Here is an 18181-nt window from a genome sequence, read left to right as displayed (position 1 = left end):
TTCCTACCCACACTTTCCCCCATTAGACTCGGGGCTCGTGGAGGGTCCTTGAGTGCCTACACCTAGCCCAGCACCCAACACAGAGTGCAGGCCAAGCACATGTTGGCTGAGTGCCCCTTCAATGATGGGATGTCCTTTTACAACGGAGAGCCCCATCCTCCTCTGGACACCACTACAGGGCTTCCCAGGGTGTGTTATACATCCTCATGGCTCAGTAAGGAGCAAGAAGACATGATTGGGCTTTCTTTCTCTTCTTCCTCTTTTACCATATTCTGTACCACCAAACGTGGCCAAAAACAGTAGAAGACCACTCGCGTGGTGACTGTAGATTTGGGAGGAAATACACAACTTAACAAACATCTATCATGGGCTTCCAACATGCAGAGTGCTGAAGGGAAAAGTGGGTGAAAGTACGGCACATGTATCAGTCAGGTTGGGCTAGGCTTTGCTGTGGTAACAAATAATCCCTAAATCCCAGCAGGTTTTTTTGTCTGTTGGTTGGTTGGTTGGTTGTTGTTTTTGAGACAGGTTCTGTCTCTGTCACCCAGGCTAGAGTGCCATAGCACAATCACAGGTCACTTCAGCCTCAGCCTCCCAGACTCAATCAATCCTCCCACCTCAGCCTCCTGAGTAGCTGGGACTACAAGTGTGCTCCACCATGCCTAGCTAATTCTTAAAAAAACATTTTCTTGTAGAGATGGGGTTTTGCTATGTTGCCCAAGCTGGTCTCAAACTCCTGGGCTCAAACAATCCTCCCATCTCAGCATCCCAAAGAACTGGGATTACAAGCATGAGCCACCACACTCAGCCTCCAGTAGCTTTTAACAGCAAAAGTTTATTTCTTGTATAGAATACACGTCCATTGTGGTTTGGTGGGGGAACCCAGGCTGATAGAGCAGCAATCATCTCCAGTGTCACTGGTCAGCATCCCAGATGGGATAAGAACAATTAAATGACACATGTCACTTTCACTTCACAACTCACGGGCCAGAACTAGGCCCCACCCAACCGTGAGAGGACCAGAAAGTACAATCCTTCCATGTACAGGAAGAGGGCCAAACTGAAAATGTTTCATGAGCATCACTCAAGAGATCCATGGTGGGTAAGTTCTGCCCTTGTCTTTGACAGAGGGGGAAATAAAATGTAGAGGGGGAATCGAAAGGACACCACTCATATGGAGGCAGGCAGAAAGGTGGTAAGGGGAGGCTGTGGGTAGAATGAACAGGCTTCAGGGTCACCTGAATGTGTCACTCACTCTGCTTGATTAGAGCTGATTTGCTGCATGTATATTATGTATCAGGTAAGCTCCTGTGCTAAGCTCTTGGATCACTTCATTAGGTCGCTTAGGAAGTTAACAACAGTCAAAGATGGGTGATATCAGAAGACTCCCAGGAAGCTCAGGGAACTGGAGGGAAAGTGGAAGAACCAGGCCTCCCACTGGAAATCAGATCAGCTCCCAACAGCAGGACCAAACCACAGCCTCTTCGGCTCCAATTGTTTCCTTTCTTCACATCATGCAGGCCTCAGATTCCCAGCAGAGACACTGCTGGCATGGCTTGGGTTTTGTGCAGTCTTGTCAAAGAAGGGAAGGCCAGGGTTCCTCAACTGGCAACCCCACTAAGACTGAATGTGGTAGGAACTTCCGCAGAGGGAAGGCAAGGAGCTGCTTCTGAAACAAGGGGAGTGACTGGTGACTGCTTAGACAAAAAGATGTTCATAAAAGCACTTTAAGTCCAAATGGATTCTCACAACCGTAACATGAGTATCACTATTTCTATGTTTTCAGACAAAGAAGCTGAGAGCCTCAAAGCCTAAGTAATGTCCCAATATCATACAGTTTGTATTTTAGTCTGTTTGGGCTGCTATGACAAAATACTATAAAGTGGGTGACTTATAAACAACAGAAATTTATTTCAGACAGTTCTGGAGGCTGGGAAGTCCACGATCAAGACTCTAGCAAATTCAGTGAATAGCGAATGCCTGCTTTCTGGTTCAGAGACGGCATCTTCTCACTGTGTCCTCATTGACAGAAGAAGCTAACTAGCTCTCTGTGACCTCTTTTTTTGCTTGCCTGTTTGTTTGTTTGAGATAGGGTCTTGCTTTATCACCCAGGCTGGAGTGCAGTGTGTGATCACGGCTCACTGCAGCCTCAATCTCCAGGGCTCAAATGATCCTGCTGCTTCAGCCTGACAAGTAGCTGGGATTATTGGCATGTGCCACCATACCTGGCTAATTTGTAAACTTTTTTTGTAGAGACGAGGTTTTGCCATGTTGCCTAGGCTGGTCTTGAACTCCTGGGCTCAAGCAATCCTCCCACCTCAGCCTCCTGAGTAGTTAGGACTACAGGTGTGCAGCCATGCCCAGCTAATTTTTTAATTTTTGTAGAGACAGGGTTTCCCTACATTGCCCAGGCTGTTCTTGAACTCTTGGGCTCAGGCAATCCTCTCACCTCAGCCTCCTGGGTAGCTAGGACTACAGGTGTGCAGCCATGCCCAGCTAACTTTTTAATTTTTGTAGAGACAGGGTCCCCCTACATTGCCCAGGCTGTTCTTGAACTCCTGGGCTCAAGCAATCCTCCTGCGTTGGCCTCCCAAATTGCTGGGATTACAGACATGAGCCAACATGCCCAACCCCGATTTATTTATTGAGCAGTCATTGAACAAGAAGTTTTTCCTACATGGTATCATTTAACAATTTAATCCTCACGACAACATTTCAAAGGTGGAATTTCATCCCTATTTTATAGATGAGGAAACAAGGCTCTGAGAGTTCTTGTGACTTGCTGAAGGTCACACAGCTGAGAAGGACAGAGTGGAAAATCAAACTTGAGTTTCTGTGCAGAAAAAGCCCCAGAATAAAGTTTTGCTCATTATAATCAAGGAATGATAAACAGGAACTGTGAGTTTATTTGCTGTGGGTCTCAGACCATTGTCAGAAAGCAGGAAACAGACGTCCTTCCACCTCTGGGTCCATGAATAAACATGAAAAAAATTTTGTTAACATTAAAAAGTAATTGTACAATGGGACCAGGAGACTTGGGGATTAGGAAGCCACCATGCATGCCTCTGCCTAAAAGCAGACAGTCCTACATAGAGTTGAGGCAAGAAGCTAGGACCCCCTTCCCACTGCCCGGTGGGGAGGTGCTCATAATCAGACATTGCTGGGGGAGTAATTTAAACGGTTGTTTTATGTTAACAAGGTCTTTGAAAAGGTGGTCCAGCTTGTCTGTCATCTAGATGGCATCTATAGCATTCAAACTGACTTCTGTGCTAAAAGGCCTTTTTCTTGTGAGGGGCACTCAGCTGCACAGGTTATCATACTGAGGTTAGTGTGGAAGTTTGGCCAATGAGACTCAAGGGATCCTAGCCATCTGGTCGGGAGTGGGGGCGGGTTCTTAACTTAGAAAGTGGTTCTGTGGTTGTTCCCACTGGCTGCTGGAGTCAGCATCTGCAACCTTTCCCCTGTAGTGGATGTTGGGGTGTGTTAGTTTTCTATGCTGCCATAACACATTACCAGAAACCCAGTGGCTTAAAACAATGTGAATGGCTGGGCACAGTGGCTCATGCCTGTAATCCCAGCACTTTGGGAGGCCGAGGCGGGCAGATCACCTGAGGTCAGCAGTGCGAGACCAGCCTGACCAATACGGTGAAACCCCGTCTCTACTAAAAATACAAAAATTAGCTGGGCGTGGTGGGGGGCACCTGTAGTCCCAGGTACTTGGGAGGCTGAGACAGAGTTGCTTGAACCCAGGAGGTGGAGGTTCCAGTAAGCCAAGATCGTGCCACTGCACTCCAGTCTGAGCGACAGAGCGAGACTCCATCTCAAAAAAACGAACAAACAAAAGCCAATATGAATTGATTCTCCTGCAGTGCTGGAGGTCAGAAATGCAAAATGAGCCTTACAGGGCTGAAGTCAAGGTGTTATCCAGGCTGTGTTTCTTCTGGAGGCTCTGGGGGAATCAATTTCCGTGTCTTTCTAGCCACTAGAGGCTGTCTTCTCTCCTTGGCTAGTGGCCCCTTCCTCCATCTTCAAAGCATATTACTCCAGCCCCTGCTTGCATTATCACATCTCCTGTCTGCCTTGGAGATGTGACAACGTCCCATCTCCTCTTGCCTCCCTTTTATAAGGATGTTTGCGCTTATATGGGGCCCACCTGGATGAACCAGGACAATCTCCCAATTTCAAGATCCTTCACTGAATCCCATCTGCAAAGTCTCTTTTGCCATGTAACATACATATCCACAGGTTTGGGGGATTAGACCACTGACAGCTTTACGGGAAGCATTATTCTACCTGCCACATGAGGAATAATACCAAAGGCATCACCTTACAAAGTCATTGTCGCCCACCACGAAGGACTTGGAAAGGCACTGCCTCTAATGGATCTAATGGATCAGCTTAAAATGGAAACTAGTGGGGAAATGTTCTGAACATCGTTGTTCTCATTTGAGATTTGAGATTTTAGTTTGATAATATTTAACAGAGTTTTCAGGCTGTATATACATACATGTGTTTACACGTAACCAGGAAAACGAGAAAATTAGCTGGATGATTCCAATTCTTAATACGTATTAGGCCTGATATTGCACATAAATGACCTCCCCCTCACCCATCAGGTAGTTTAAACCTGAATGGCCATTTTCCTTTCTGTGCACAGGCTCCAGATGTGTCATTGTGTTGCCTCTTCCTACCTGGTAACTGTAGAAGGTTGGTCACAGGTGACCAGTTGTGGTCACCACAAAGCCATAGCCACCATGCTGCAAGTGGACAGAGAATTGGTGACGCCAGGAAATCTGAGAGGTGGGGGGGCCAGGGTAGGGGAAGCTTGGAACATCTCCAGTGGGGTGGAGTTTCCCAAACTTCGAGCATTAACAAATCGTTAACAGTTCGTCCTTCCCATATTGGTGACTTACGGTACTATAATTTACTTAATATTTTTCTTTAAACTGACTAAATATTAGTGAAATAAATTATTATATCTCATATAACTTTCATAAATGAAAAAATAGTGTCACTTATAGAGAGAATATAATAAAACAAATAATTATTAAAATAAAAAGATGTCCTTAGACCACCTAATATATTCTCATCTGGTGTACATATTAGAACTTTTCAAACTTTAATATGCATGCAGATCGCCTGGGGGGTCTTGTAAAAATGCAGTTCTAATTCAGTCTCATCTTGGTAGAGTCAAGAATTCTGCATTTGAAAGCAATAATAGTAACTTGGGGTTCAGCATACTCAACAACAGACTCAAGGGACCTGGGGTCTGTTCATTCCACCCCCAGCATCCCCCCGACACCTCTCTGCCCACTTCCATATGAGTGGTGCTCTTTCTATTCCCCTTTTACATTTTATTCCCCCCTCCATCAAAGACAAGGCCAGAATTTACCCACCATGGATCTCATGAGTGCTTCTCACCAACTATTTCAACCCCTCCACCTTTCAACACATGAAAAGATTGTTCTTTCTGGTTCCCTTATAGTTGTGGTTCTAGTTCTGATCCATGAGTTGTGAATGAAAGTGACATGTGTCATTTAATTGCCAGTACGTGAACTCCTAGAGTTCTTATGCCCTCTAAGATGCTTTCTGACCACTATGGAGATGGTGACTGCTCTGTCACCTTGGGTAACATTGCCAACCCCCAGTGGGCATGGAGTGTGAGTGGGAAATAAACCTTTGTTGTTAACATTCACTGGGACTTAAGGACTATTTGTTACTGCAGCAAAACCTAGCCTAACCTGTTTCACCCACTTTTCCCTTCAGCACCTTTGCATGTTGGAAGGTCAAGATAAGTGTTTGCTAAATTGTCTCTTTTCCTCCCAAAATCCACAACTGCCATGCTAGCATTCTTGTTCTATTTTTGGCCATGTTCAATGGCACAAAATATGGTCAAAGAAGAAGACAAAGAAAGCCCAATCATGTTTCCTGGCTTCTTACCCAAGCTGCATCTCAATTACTAAGTGAGACCCACATAGTAATTATTCTAACCCTCTCTGAAGGCCTACACTTTCCCTGCTAGCCCTGGTTCCCAGTCATCTTCTACTCTGAAGTTTCATTCTGAAGGGATTAAACAAGCCTTCCGAGGGTGAGTGAAGTTTCATCCACTCTTCCATGCAGCAAATATTTTCTCAGATAACCTGCTTGACTGATGTGGACAGGTTTCCATCAGGATAGGCAGCAGTTTCTTACACATGTGATAACATCACCTCTTGCTAGATCACAAATGCGGAAGTAGGCTGGCATGGAACACATGACTATGGGGGAAGGACCCAAGTGCAGTGGAGCATGAAAACCATCTCAAAAAAGTTCTCAAAAAATGTCAAGAAGAAACCATTTCCCTTTGTAACAGCACCCTGCTATCTCTGTGTTGGCTCTCTTCTCAGATCTGCTCTCCTCAAGTGGCAACCAAGATGACCACAAGCAGAGAGGTCCAAGTTTAGAGGCCAGTCGCTCAGCAACCCCTGGTGAAAGGAAGAGCCCTGCTTTCCAACAATTCTATCAAAAGTCACAGAATGGAATTTCACTGGCCTGGATTCAGTCACATGCCCATCTCTGAACCAATCACGTGACCAGGGAAATGCAAGTGCTCTGATTGGCCAGGCCTGGGACACATGCCCACCACTGGAGTGGGCAATGGGAGTAGTCTCAGTCACAGCATGTGGACTGAGAGTTGGGGAAATGTGGTTCTTCCCAGGAAAATCAGGGTGCTGTTACCAAAAAGGGACTTAGTAGACTCAGGAAATCAATTCAGACAAACCAAACTGATGGGAGGTTTTATAAAAGCCTTAATTCCATTAGATGGATTTATCATAAGTGATGTGAGAAGTCTAAAGACCAGGATCAGTTGTCTGTACAGGTAAGTAAGTCCACTCAAGAGCCCAAATTGAACAGGAGTGCAAAGTAGAAGGAGTGAGGGCAACAGCCCTAACATTCAATGACTGCCCAACATAAACAAATTCTAAGGTCATCATCAGTGTCACATCTTTAAATACAGAGGGTTTCTCAATTAGCACAAAATTAAAGCAAAGGAAAATGTGTGGATTTTAAGTACCATTTACATCAAGTTAGAATAGCTGAATGAATTGCTGTGGTAGGCAGAGAAATGACCTCCTCTTTCCCCTACCCCTACAAAAAACATCCCTGTCTTAATCCCCAGAACCTGTCATTCTGTGACTTTATTGGCAAAAGGGAACTAAGGTGGCTAATCAGTGGATATTAGAATAGAGTATCCTGGGTTATCCAGGTGGATCCACTGTAATCACAAGAGTCAGGACAGAAGAGGAGGTCACAGAGATGCTATGTAAGAAGGACTTGACCTGCCCAGTCTGGTTTTGAAAATGGAGGATGGCGCCATGAGCCAAGGAATGTAGGGTGGCCTCTAGAAGCTGCAAAAGGCAAGGAAACATTCTCCCAGAGGGTCTGAAGAAGGAGCTCAACCCTGCCAATACCTTGATTTTAGCCTGGTGAGACTCACGTAGAATTTCTAACCTACAGAAATGTAGAATAATTTGTGCTGTTTTAAGTCATCAATTGCGGTAATTTCTTTCAGCAGCCATAGGAAACTAATAAAATTGCCAATTTCCAGTTAAAAATGTAATTAAGAAAAAAAAAAAACTAATAGGACTCCTTGGTAGCCAAGGATTTATTTCATCACCGTGGCTAAGGAGATGAAGTGCCTGGGACATATGCCCATCCCTTGAGTTGGAGATGGGAGTGACCTCAGTCAAACCACATGGACTGAGAGTTGGGGAAGAGCTGGTCTCCCCAAGAAAATCAGGGTGCTGCTACCAAAAGGGGTGAAATACTTGCTAGAGAGACAAAACTGGCCAAGTGCAGTGGCTCCCCTGCTGTAATCCCAGCGCTTTGGGATTACAGGAGGATTACTTGAGGCCAGGAGTTTGAGACCAGCCTGGGCAACATAGCAAGACCTTAGCTCTACAAAGGAAAAAAAAATTAATTAGCCAGGCCAGGCGTGGTGACTTATACCTGTAATCCCAGCACTTTGGCAGGCCAAGGTGGGTGGATCACAAGGTCAAGAGATTGAGATCATCCTGGCCAACATGGTGAAACCCCATCTCTACTAAAAATACAAAAATTAGCTTGGCATGGTGGTACATGCCTGTAGTCCCAGCTACTTGGGAAGCTCAGGCAGGAGAATCAGTTGAACCTGGGAGGCAGAGATTGCAGTGAGCCGAGATCACGCCACTGCACTCCAGCCTGGCAACAGAGCAAGACTCCGTCTCAAAAAAAAAAAAAAATTAGCGAGGCACAGTGGCATGCTACTCAGGAGGCTGAGGCAGGAGGATCACTTGAGCCCAGGAGTTTGAGGCTGCAGTGAGCTATGATGGCATCATAGAATTAAGCAACAGAGCTAGACCTTGTCTCCAAAGGAAAAAAAAATAGAGGGAGAGAGAAAGAGACTGAGAGAGACAAACACAAAAGCAACTTTGGGCTTCTCCAGCTGCTAACCTCCTCCCATCCCCCTAATCTCAGCAATTCTAAATCAAATTCTTTGCCAAGTTCACCAGGAAGCTGAAATGCCCACAAGGCAATATCATTTTAATGCAAAGTGACACTGACAATATTCCCAAAGATGCAAGAAGTCATGAAGTCGGGAGAGCAATGGTGAAGAGCTGCTCAAATCAAATGCAGGCCTCTTAGCAAAGGAGCATCTGGCCAAAGTCAATTAGCTAACAATTAAAACAGAAAAAGGAAATGTCTGCAGGAATACTTTTTTAAATGAAAGGTTCAAAAAATAATTACTTGATTAAAAAATAATTATTATTTGAACATCAGAGTTTGATGGCCTCAAATATTTTTGTCAACATCAGTCTTTTTTATGGTAAGACTCTGGATATCAGGTAGTGCTACCTTATGATTTTTTTTTAATTTATGTTTTAAAAATAATCACACACACATACACACAAAACAATAAACATTTGATTCTTACTTTGTATGTACCAAGAGTTAGTGCACAGTTAGAATTATAATGTAAATTTGGTTATGTATAACGTACATTTTTCCCAACTAAATGGATGTGGAGGGCAAACTCTTTGAGGTCTTGATCTGAACTTCCCTGACCCTAATGATACTGAGCAAGAATTCATAAGTTAATTGGTTTCTTGCACTTCCTCTTCTCAGAAATATCTGTTCATGTCTTTTGCCCATTTTTCTACTTTCTTTTCTTATTGATTTGTAGGTGTTCTTTTCATATTCATGGCACTAATCCTTTGCTGTGTGTACAGCAAATATCTTCTCCAACTTATCATTTCAATTTATTGAAAGTAGCTTTTAATTTACCAAGTACCAGTCAAGGTTTTTTTGTTTGTTTGTTTATATGTTTGTTTTAGATTTGATAAGAAATATTAGCCCTGATTTTAAGAAGATTTACTTTAAGTGTTCCCTGTACTAATTATCTTTCGATAATCAGGATCTTCTGGAGTTTAAAATCAACACAGTGAAAGATGCTGATACATTTTTACCCTGACTTTTTTCTGTCAGCATTCCTAATCAGCACCAGGAATTAACTCAATCTTTCTTGGGATGGACCAGGTCAGATATACTTAACAGGGTTAGTATTTTCCTCACATTATATTGTTTGTCTTAAAATTGATGCCTCTGTTAAAGACTTTCAAGTTACTTTCAGTTCCTTTTTGGAAATTAGAAAACACTCTAGTTGCATCACCATTGCACTTAAAAACTATCAGTAAGGTTAGCCATTTTCAAAGATCTCTAGAAGAAACCAATCTTGTCATATTCATCTCCAGTATAGAAAATTACATATTATCTTTACAAAAATTCTGTACATAAGTGGGATCTAATTAAACTAAAGAACATCTGCACAGCAAAGGAAACTATCAATAGAGGAAAAAAACAACCTACAGAATGGGAGGAAATATTTGCAAACTATGCATCTGACAAAAGTGTGATATCTAGAATCTATAAGGAACTTAAATCAACAAAGAATAAAGAATCTCACCAAAAAATGGCAAAGACTACCCACAATAGCAAAGACATGGAATCAACCTAGATGCCCATCAATAGTGGACTGGATAAAGAAAAGGTGGTACATATACCCTATGGAATACTATGCAGCTATAAATAAATGAGATCATGTCCTTTGCAGCAACATGGATGTAGCTGGAGGCCCTAATCCTAAGGGAATTAACTCAGGAACAGAAAACCAAATACCACATGTTCTCATTTATAAGTGGGAGCTAAACCTTCAGTACTCATGGACACAAAGGGAAAAACAGACACTGGGACCTATTTGAGGGTAAAGAGTGGGAGGAGAATAAAAATTGAAAAACTACCTATCAGATATTATGTTGATTACCTGGGTGGCAAAATTATCTGTACACCAAATCCCAGGACATTCAATTAATCCATGTAACAAACCTGCACATGTACACCTTGAACCCAAAATAAAAGTTGGAAAGAAAAATATGTGATACTTCTCAAAGGAAGATACACATGCAGCCAGTTAGCATATGAAAAAGTGCTTAACATCACTAATCATCAGAGAAATGCAAATCAAAACCACAATGAGATACCATCATATACCAGTCAGAACGGCTATTACTAAAAAGTCAGAAAATAACAGATGTTGGCAAAGTTGTGGAGAAAACAGAACACTTATATACTGCTGGTGGGAATGTAAATCAATTTAGCCGCTGTGGAAAGCAATTTGGAAATTTCTCAAAGAACTTAAAATAGAACTACTCTTTGACCCAGCAATCCCACTACTCACAATATACCCAAAAAAATATAAATCCGTCTATCAAAAAGACACATGCACTTATATGTTTATCACAGCACTATTCACAATAGCAAAGACATGGAATCAACCTGGATGCCCATTGATGGTGGACTGGATAAAAAGAATGTGGTACATATACACCATGGAACACTATGCAGCTATAAATATGAGATCACATCCTTTGCATCAACATGGATGCAGCTGGATGCCATTATCTTAAGCAAATTAGTGCAGAACAGCAAACCAAATACCACATGTTCTCTCTAATAAGTGGGAGTTAAACACTGAGTACACATGGACAAAAAAGGGGGAACAATAGACACTGGGGCCTACTTGAGGTTGGAGGGTGGAAGGAAGGTGAGAATTGAAAAACTACCTCTCAAGTACTATGCTCACTACCTGTGTGATGAAATCATTTGTACACCAAACCTCAGTGACACATAATTTACTCATAAAAATCCTGCACCTCTACCCCTGAATCTAAAATAAAAGTCAAAAAAGAAGAAAAAAATAAAGAAAATTCCATACATGCATTGGATTTCATTCGCCATCATGCACTAAAACAAAAATAATTTCTGCAGCTAGAAGAAAAATAAAGTTAGATCCCTACCTCACAGCATATAAAATCATTAATTCCTGGCAGAGTGAAGTTCTACATGGACAAATAAAACAACATAAGAAGAAAATACAAAACATTTTCATAACATCTTTGAGAGGCCTTCCTGGTAAACAAGGATGAAAGTCAGAAACTCTAAAGGAAAGAGAGTAAAAATATCCAACAACATTTTTAATTTTTTAGGGTGCAATCTTCTTATCAGTCCAGTTAAAAGTCAATAAACAATAAGTATTTAAGCAACCAAAATAGATGCTGACTGGGTTAACTTGAATTTTATCATGTCATTGAAGACCCAGGCTCTATCCTGGTACTCTGCCATCCTCAGTTCTTTGGCTTTTGGCTTTGGGGCTTGTCCCAAGATGCCGTCACTGCTGCAACCCTCACATCCTCCCTCAACAGTGTCCAGAGGCAAAAGAAGGAAACGCAGTACCCCTCAGGTCCCTTTCAAAAGTGTGAAACTGACTCATAGGCTTTCTTCTCAGAAGCCCCCCATAGGTTACCCTTCACATCTCTATGGCCACAATTCCATCACAAGACTGTGCCTACACCTCAGAATGAGTAGGAGTGGGATAACTACCATTGGCTTAAACTAATCAAGATTCACCCTCTGGAGCTAGGGAGAAGCCCATCTCCCCACAGCCCTGAAATTCATGGCTGACCCCGTTAGCAAGGAATAGAGAGGAATGGCTGTTGGGTAAGCAACCCACAGTTCCCACTGTGGATAATATAAAATCTCCTCTTGAACGTAAACAAATAATTACTGAATTTACAATATGTGCCAAGCGGCCTTCTGAAGCTCATAGACCAGTACAAGAGTCGGCAAACTTCTTCCGTAAAAGGATACATGACAAATATTTTAGGTTTTGAGGGTCATTTGTTCTCTTGCACAATTACTCAACTCTGTTGGTCATAGCTCAAAAGCAGCCATAGACAATACCCAAACAAACAGGCATAGCCATGCTCCAATAAAACTTTCTAAAAATAGGTGGCAGGACAGATTTCGACCAAAGGGCTGTAGTTTGTGAATCCCTGGTCTGGTGGAAAGATAAGCAAGTCAATATTTCATACTTGCTGCAGACATGCTTTATTTGACCAACCCAGGGTTTAAGCAAGATATGCATTGTCTGATTGACCACAGTCTCCATTATTCCCTATTGTCTTATGCCATGGCACTTTTCACATTTACTGCCGTTATTCCTGGGTAAAAGAAAAGACTGTTTCACTCAGAGTTCTGAGAAACGTCCATTTACTTATTTATGGCATCTCTAGAGGCATATTTTTGTACATAAACTTCATTAACAAATGCCATGTAATGAAACTGTTTGTTCCATTATGACTCCTGGGATACTTTGGCACTATAGTACCAAACATACATACACTGTCTAATAAACTTCATGAAATTATTTGGGCACTGATTTTCTAGGCACGCAGTGTAGAGGAGCCCGGTACTAATTCCTTCTCTGAAGTGATCAGCAGTGGTCCCTGTTGACAAGCTCCATGGTAACCCAATCTCTGCATTCTGCTGACAAGCCACACTCCCGTGGTTTATGAGCTCAGTGGAATCCCTCCATAGAATTATACCCTTTTATTGACTCCTGAACCATATATTATCATGAATGCTAAACCAGTCGAAACGGTCCATCCCCTCTGCCTTAACATTAGACAAAGCCTTGAGCAATTACCCTTCTCTGCAGAGAATGTGCTTTCTTTGGCATCAAACCCTGCTGAAGCTTTATGTGCCTGGGCCTCCTGCACTTTACCTCCAGGCTCCAAGCTGGGCTGCCCACAACTAGCATCGGAGTCCAAGGCTATTTGGACAAGGACCACGAGGAAGTTGAATGTCTCCCTTTCCATAAAGAAAGAATTAGCAAAGAAAATTAAAAGTGTGGGCTCAATTTCAGAGGGAATGATTATACCCCTGACAAAGAGTAGCAGCCTTCAAGGGATGTCAAGCACTTGGAAAGCATGCTTTCCACCCACAAGGAGCCAAGTAGTATACCGAAGGCTTCCCAGAAAATGATGCTTTCTTAGATGATTCAAAACAATGAGACATTCATTCAACAAACATTTCTTCAGCATCTGCTGTGTGTCAGATACTGTGCTGGGCACAGCAGATGCAACAGGAAATGGAAAAGCCCAGAATTGACAGTGTGTTTCATGTTAAAGAATCACACCTGTAAGACCAGCACTTTGGGAGGCCGAGGCAGGAGGATCGCTTGAGGCCAGGAGTAAGTGACCAGCCTGGACAACATAGTGAGATCCCATCTCTACAAAAAACACAAAAATTAGCTGGGTGAGGTGGCACATGCCTGTAGCCCCAGCTACTCAGGAGGCTAAGGTGGAAGGATCACTTGAGTACAGGAGGTCAAGGCTGCAGTAAGCCCTGATCATGCCACTGCACCGTAGGCTGTGCAACAGAGTGAGACCCTGTCTCAAAAAAATAAAAATAATTTTTAAAAGGGAGCCGGGGGCAGACAGTAAACAAGTCACCAAGTCTGTGATATGAAAGTAAGTTGTCATAAGTGACACAGAGGGAAAAGACAAAGTTCTGTGTGTGTTAATTTGCTGTTGCTGCTCTCACACATTACCACAAACTGGGAGGCTTAACACAACAGAAATTTACCCTCTCACTGTTCCGGAGGCCAGAAATCTAAAATACAGGTGTCAGTAGGGCCATGCTCCCTCCTAAGTTCTTGGGGAGAATTGTTCCCTGTCTCTCCCAGTTCCAGGTGGCTGCAGGCATTCCCAGGCTTATGGCTGCACCTCTCTATCCTCTGCCTCCAACGCCACACAGCCTTCTCCTCTCCCCGGGTGTTTCTCTTCTGTCTGCCTCTTATAAAGACATGTGTCATTGCATTTATAGCCCACTCGAATAATCTAGGATGATCTTATCTCAAGATCCTTAATTGAATTAAATCTACAAAGACCTTTCTCCCCAGTAAGGTCACATTCATAGGTTCCAGCAAGTGGATATATCTTTGGGGAGCACCATTCAACTCACTACATTGTAAGAGATAATAAATAATGGGGTAACTTACTTTAGACTGGGGGGCCAGAAAAGGCCTCTGAGAAGGTGAGACTTAAGACACAACTTGAAGAATAAGGAAGATCACACCATGCAGAGAAGGGGAGAACTGGGCACAGGGAGAAAGCATTGCTGACCGAGGGCACAGTCTGTGCAAAGGCCCCGAAAGCAGCTGAGTTTACAAAAACTGAAAAAAGACCGGTGTGGCAAGAGCAGAGCGAATAAAATGGCCCGAGATGTGCTGGGAGCATGGGCAGAGGCCTGTCCTGAAAGCTTTGGAAGCCACAGAAAGAAGCTGGCATTTTACAGCCAGGAGCAGTGCCTCATGCTGAAATCCTACCACCTTGGGAGGCCAAGGTGGGCAGATTGCTTGAGGCCAGGAGTTCAAGACCAGCCTAAGCAACACAGTGAGACCTTGTCTCTACAGAAAATACTTTTTAGCATATTTTAGATTTTTTTAAAAATACAAGCAGCTGGCATCTGACCTCAAGTGCAAGGGAAAGGCACTGAAGGTTTGAAGCATAAAAATAGCATGAGGAAATTCACATTTCATCTTGAAGGTTTTTCCAGCAGTATAGCTAGCCTCCATTGAAACCAGAAGTTATTGCTTTTACTGTAGCTTTAGCAATAACAAAAGCATAGAATCATTTACCCTGTTATATGCATTAATTCATTTAATAACACTTACATATAGTGCTCACTTCGGCACCACATCTACTAAAATTGGAACAATACAGAGAAAATTAGCATGGCCCCTGCGCAAGGATGACACAAAAATTCAGGAAGCATGACAATAAAAAAGAATGCAATAACCCATATACAAGCTAGGGCGCCATGTGGTCCAAAGTACACCTGTGTTGTGGACCGAATTATGTCTGCCCAACAAAAATGCCTAAATTGTAGTCCTAGCCCCAGAATCTCAGGTGTGAGCTTATTTGAAGATAAGGTTATTCCAAATGTAACTAACTCAGATGAAGTCGTACCAGAGTAGGGTGGGCCCCTAATCCAATATGTCTGGTGTCCTTATAAAAGTGGGAAATTTGGACACAAGTACTCATACAGAGAGCACTCCACATGAACATGAAGACGTCCACCTACACACCAAGGACAGAGCCCTGGAACAGAGCCTGCCTCGCAGCCCTCAGAAGGAAACAGCCTCGCAGACGCTTTGACCTTCAACTTCCAACCTCCAGAACTGTAAGACAATAAACTTCTGTTGTTTCAGGCACCCAGTCTGTGGCACTTGGTTATGGCAGTCCTAACTGACTAACACAGTCTGATAACATTTTAGGAAGCGAGGTCTTCCTAAATGTGAGCAATTCCGATCTTTACCAGCACCCCCTCTAGAACACTGAAGGGGTTCTGATTCACAACCCATACCAACCTCATCAAGCCATCTTTCTCCACTCTTCTCATTCTCCACTTCCCTTCCCACCCACAGAGCCCCCAGCAGCCTCTTTCCTTATGCCTGGCCTTGACTAACTCCCCACCAAAACTGCTCCCAAAATCTTACAATATGGCTCTTGATTCCTTCATGTCCCATGCCCACTTCCTGGACCTGTTCTGTTTTTCTCTCCAGTGGTTCCTTACACCCAAGTACTCATCACCATCCCCTCCCCAAGGATTACCCCATCAGATACAGGGCCTGGGAGCTCTGCCAGATCCCTTAGCAGAGAGAGAGAGACAGAGCTAGAGAAGGGAGAGAGAGAGAAAGAAGAGGAGAGGGAGAGAGAGAGAGAGAGAGAGAGAGAGAGAGAGAATATTGGGGCAGGAGTAAAAACACAATTTTGTATCTTATCCATTTCTTTTTATCACACAAACTTTTAATGATAACCTCCATGAGAACAGAAACTACATCTTGTACATTTTGCACCCCCTGCAATGTGGAGCAGACACTCTGCATGAAGGTGACACAAACTGATTTTTAAAATCTTGCCTGCGACCCTGAATCCTTGCTCTATGATCAGGCATTCTTCCTACACCATCTATGAAGTTACTGAGCTGAAACCATCTCATCTAGTCTTAATTAAGCTTTGGCGACATCTGTCATGAGTGACTGGTGACATTTTTCCATCCACTCATCCCTCCTAAAAATGGACTCACTCCTGCTAACAAGGAATCAACAACCTAAGGCAGCCAGGAGCATAGGTGAAGAAGGGTGCAGGAGGCCTCACAGACATATGCAGGGAAGGAGAGGAGACCCTGCTCCCAAATGCAACTAGCATAGACAGCAAAACCTCTTCTACCAGAAACATGTTCTATCGATCAGACACAATCCTAAAAAGGATGGAGTAAAGCAGAAAGGGAGAGTGTCTCCAGCAGAAGCCAGGGAAGGCCAAGATGCTATGTACTTCACTATGGCCTGCAGGCTCCTGAGGGAAGGAACTATACATAATTCAACTTTGTACTTCCTGTCTCCCCTCCAATCTCTACGTCCAGGCTCCTAGCCTAGGACCTAGCACTCTTTGAAACTGGCTGGTTGGTTGGCTGATTAGTTGGTTGGTTGGTTGGATGGATGGTTGGTTGGCTGGATGGATGAATAAGCAACCAAAAGCTCCATTCCCTTCCTGAGTACTATTCTTCAGGGATTTTGCAAAGCACATGTAGTCCAACTTAACTCTACTGCCTTAAGCCAATCATCAACATCCCTGACCAAGAAAGGAAAGTAAAGATTTCTTAGTATCCCAGAGTCCCCAGAGATGCTCATGAGCTATCAAGGAGAGCACATCTAAGGTATCACTAGAGAATCTTCTATATTATAACTTTCTAACTTTATACTTTTTTTTGACCACCTTAATTTTATCCTAATGTTTTACAAACTTCAAATATAAACATTTTTAAGCACTTACTGTGCATAAGGTCCCATAAAGCAGCCTTTTAACTTTAAAAGTTAAAGTCTTCAAACTTTTAAGCTCATGTTACCTCCTAAAGAATTTTGATACACTAAGTCCTTGCACATTTTTGGTTGACATCTAAAATTAACATAAATTTAAATAATGTGAAGGGTACAATTCTCACTGTATTGTAAATATTGACATTTTATAAATAAAACTGTTACATCACTCTTTCAAATATTTCCAATGGAATCTAAATACCATAGTAATTTGATACTCACCATCAGCTATTTTAAAAAATACAAGAACAAACTCTTCTTTATGAGTCATAAAATTTTACATTTTTCCTTTTTCCTCTTTAAAATCAAATTTATTTGTTCTAATATAATTTCGTGCTAGTAAGTTTTTTATAATCACATCGTTATCCTAATTCCGTGCAAGAAAAAATGTATATAAGTTGAAATTCTAATTTCCTTTTTACCTCCTGCGACCAATAGGCTCTGAGTGCTAATAATTTTCCTCTGGATTGAGTATCATTGTAATCATTATTTGTGTACATTTGATCAGGCAATGTAAACATATTACGATTTTTTGTATATGAGAAATAAATCTATATATACAATCTATTGAAAACATGTCTTAATCAGGTTGAGGGGGACATGGGGGCTTTGCAGACACCAGTGTTTTGAATGTCACTGGCACTTCCAGGGAGATAGGGCTGGGTCTTTCTTTGTTAAGGTGAGAGAAAAACATCTGGAAAGAGTAGGAGGCAAAAAGAGAAGCAGCCTCCACCACAGGCACCTTCTCAGGCAGACGTGCGTTAGCAAAGGACACAGGGAATTCCTTTGATGCCACCTTGCCCACACACCCCTTAGAAAGTTCTCCCATACCTTCTGGGGTATCAGTAGCTAAGGTCTGAAGATCAAATCATGAACAATTCAGGT

The 18181-nt window shown here is 42.7% G+C and overlaps 1 long non-coding RNA gene and 1 other non-coding gene across 2 annotated transcripts in view; one reads left to right on the top strand and one right to left on the bottom strand.

Annotated features, from left to right (window-relative positions):
• Positions 1-18181, bottom strand: part of LOC102123682 (uncharacterized) — a 200894-nt gene that overhangs the window by 150797 nt on the left and 31916 nt on the right. The gene's annotated exons all lie outside the window — the stretch shown is intronic.
• On the top strand, positions 15097-15203 carry LOC123574190 (U6 spliceosomal RNA). Its single transcript, XR_006699087.1, has one exon. It is a non-coding gene; the product is annotated as a U6 spliceosomal RNA (small nuclear RNA).

The sequence above is a fragment of the Macaca fascicularis genome, chromosome 6 (genome assembly GCF_037993035.2).
Source record: "Macaca fascicularis isolate 582-1 chromosome 6, T2T-MFA8v1.1".
NCBI classification, from domain to species: domain Eukaryota; kingdom Metazoa; phylum Chordata; class Mammalia; order Primates; family Cercopithecidae; genus Macaca; species Macaca fascicularis.
The sequence above is the reverse complement of the archived record's forward strand: the minus strand, read 5'-3'. Positions and strand labels throughout refer to the sequence as shown.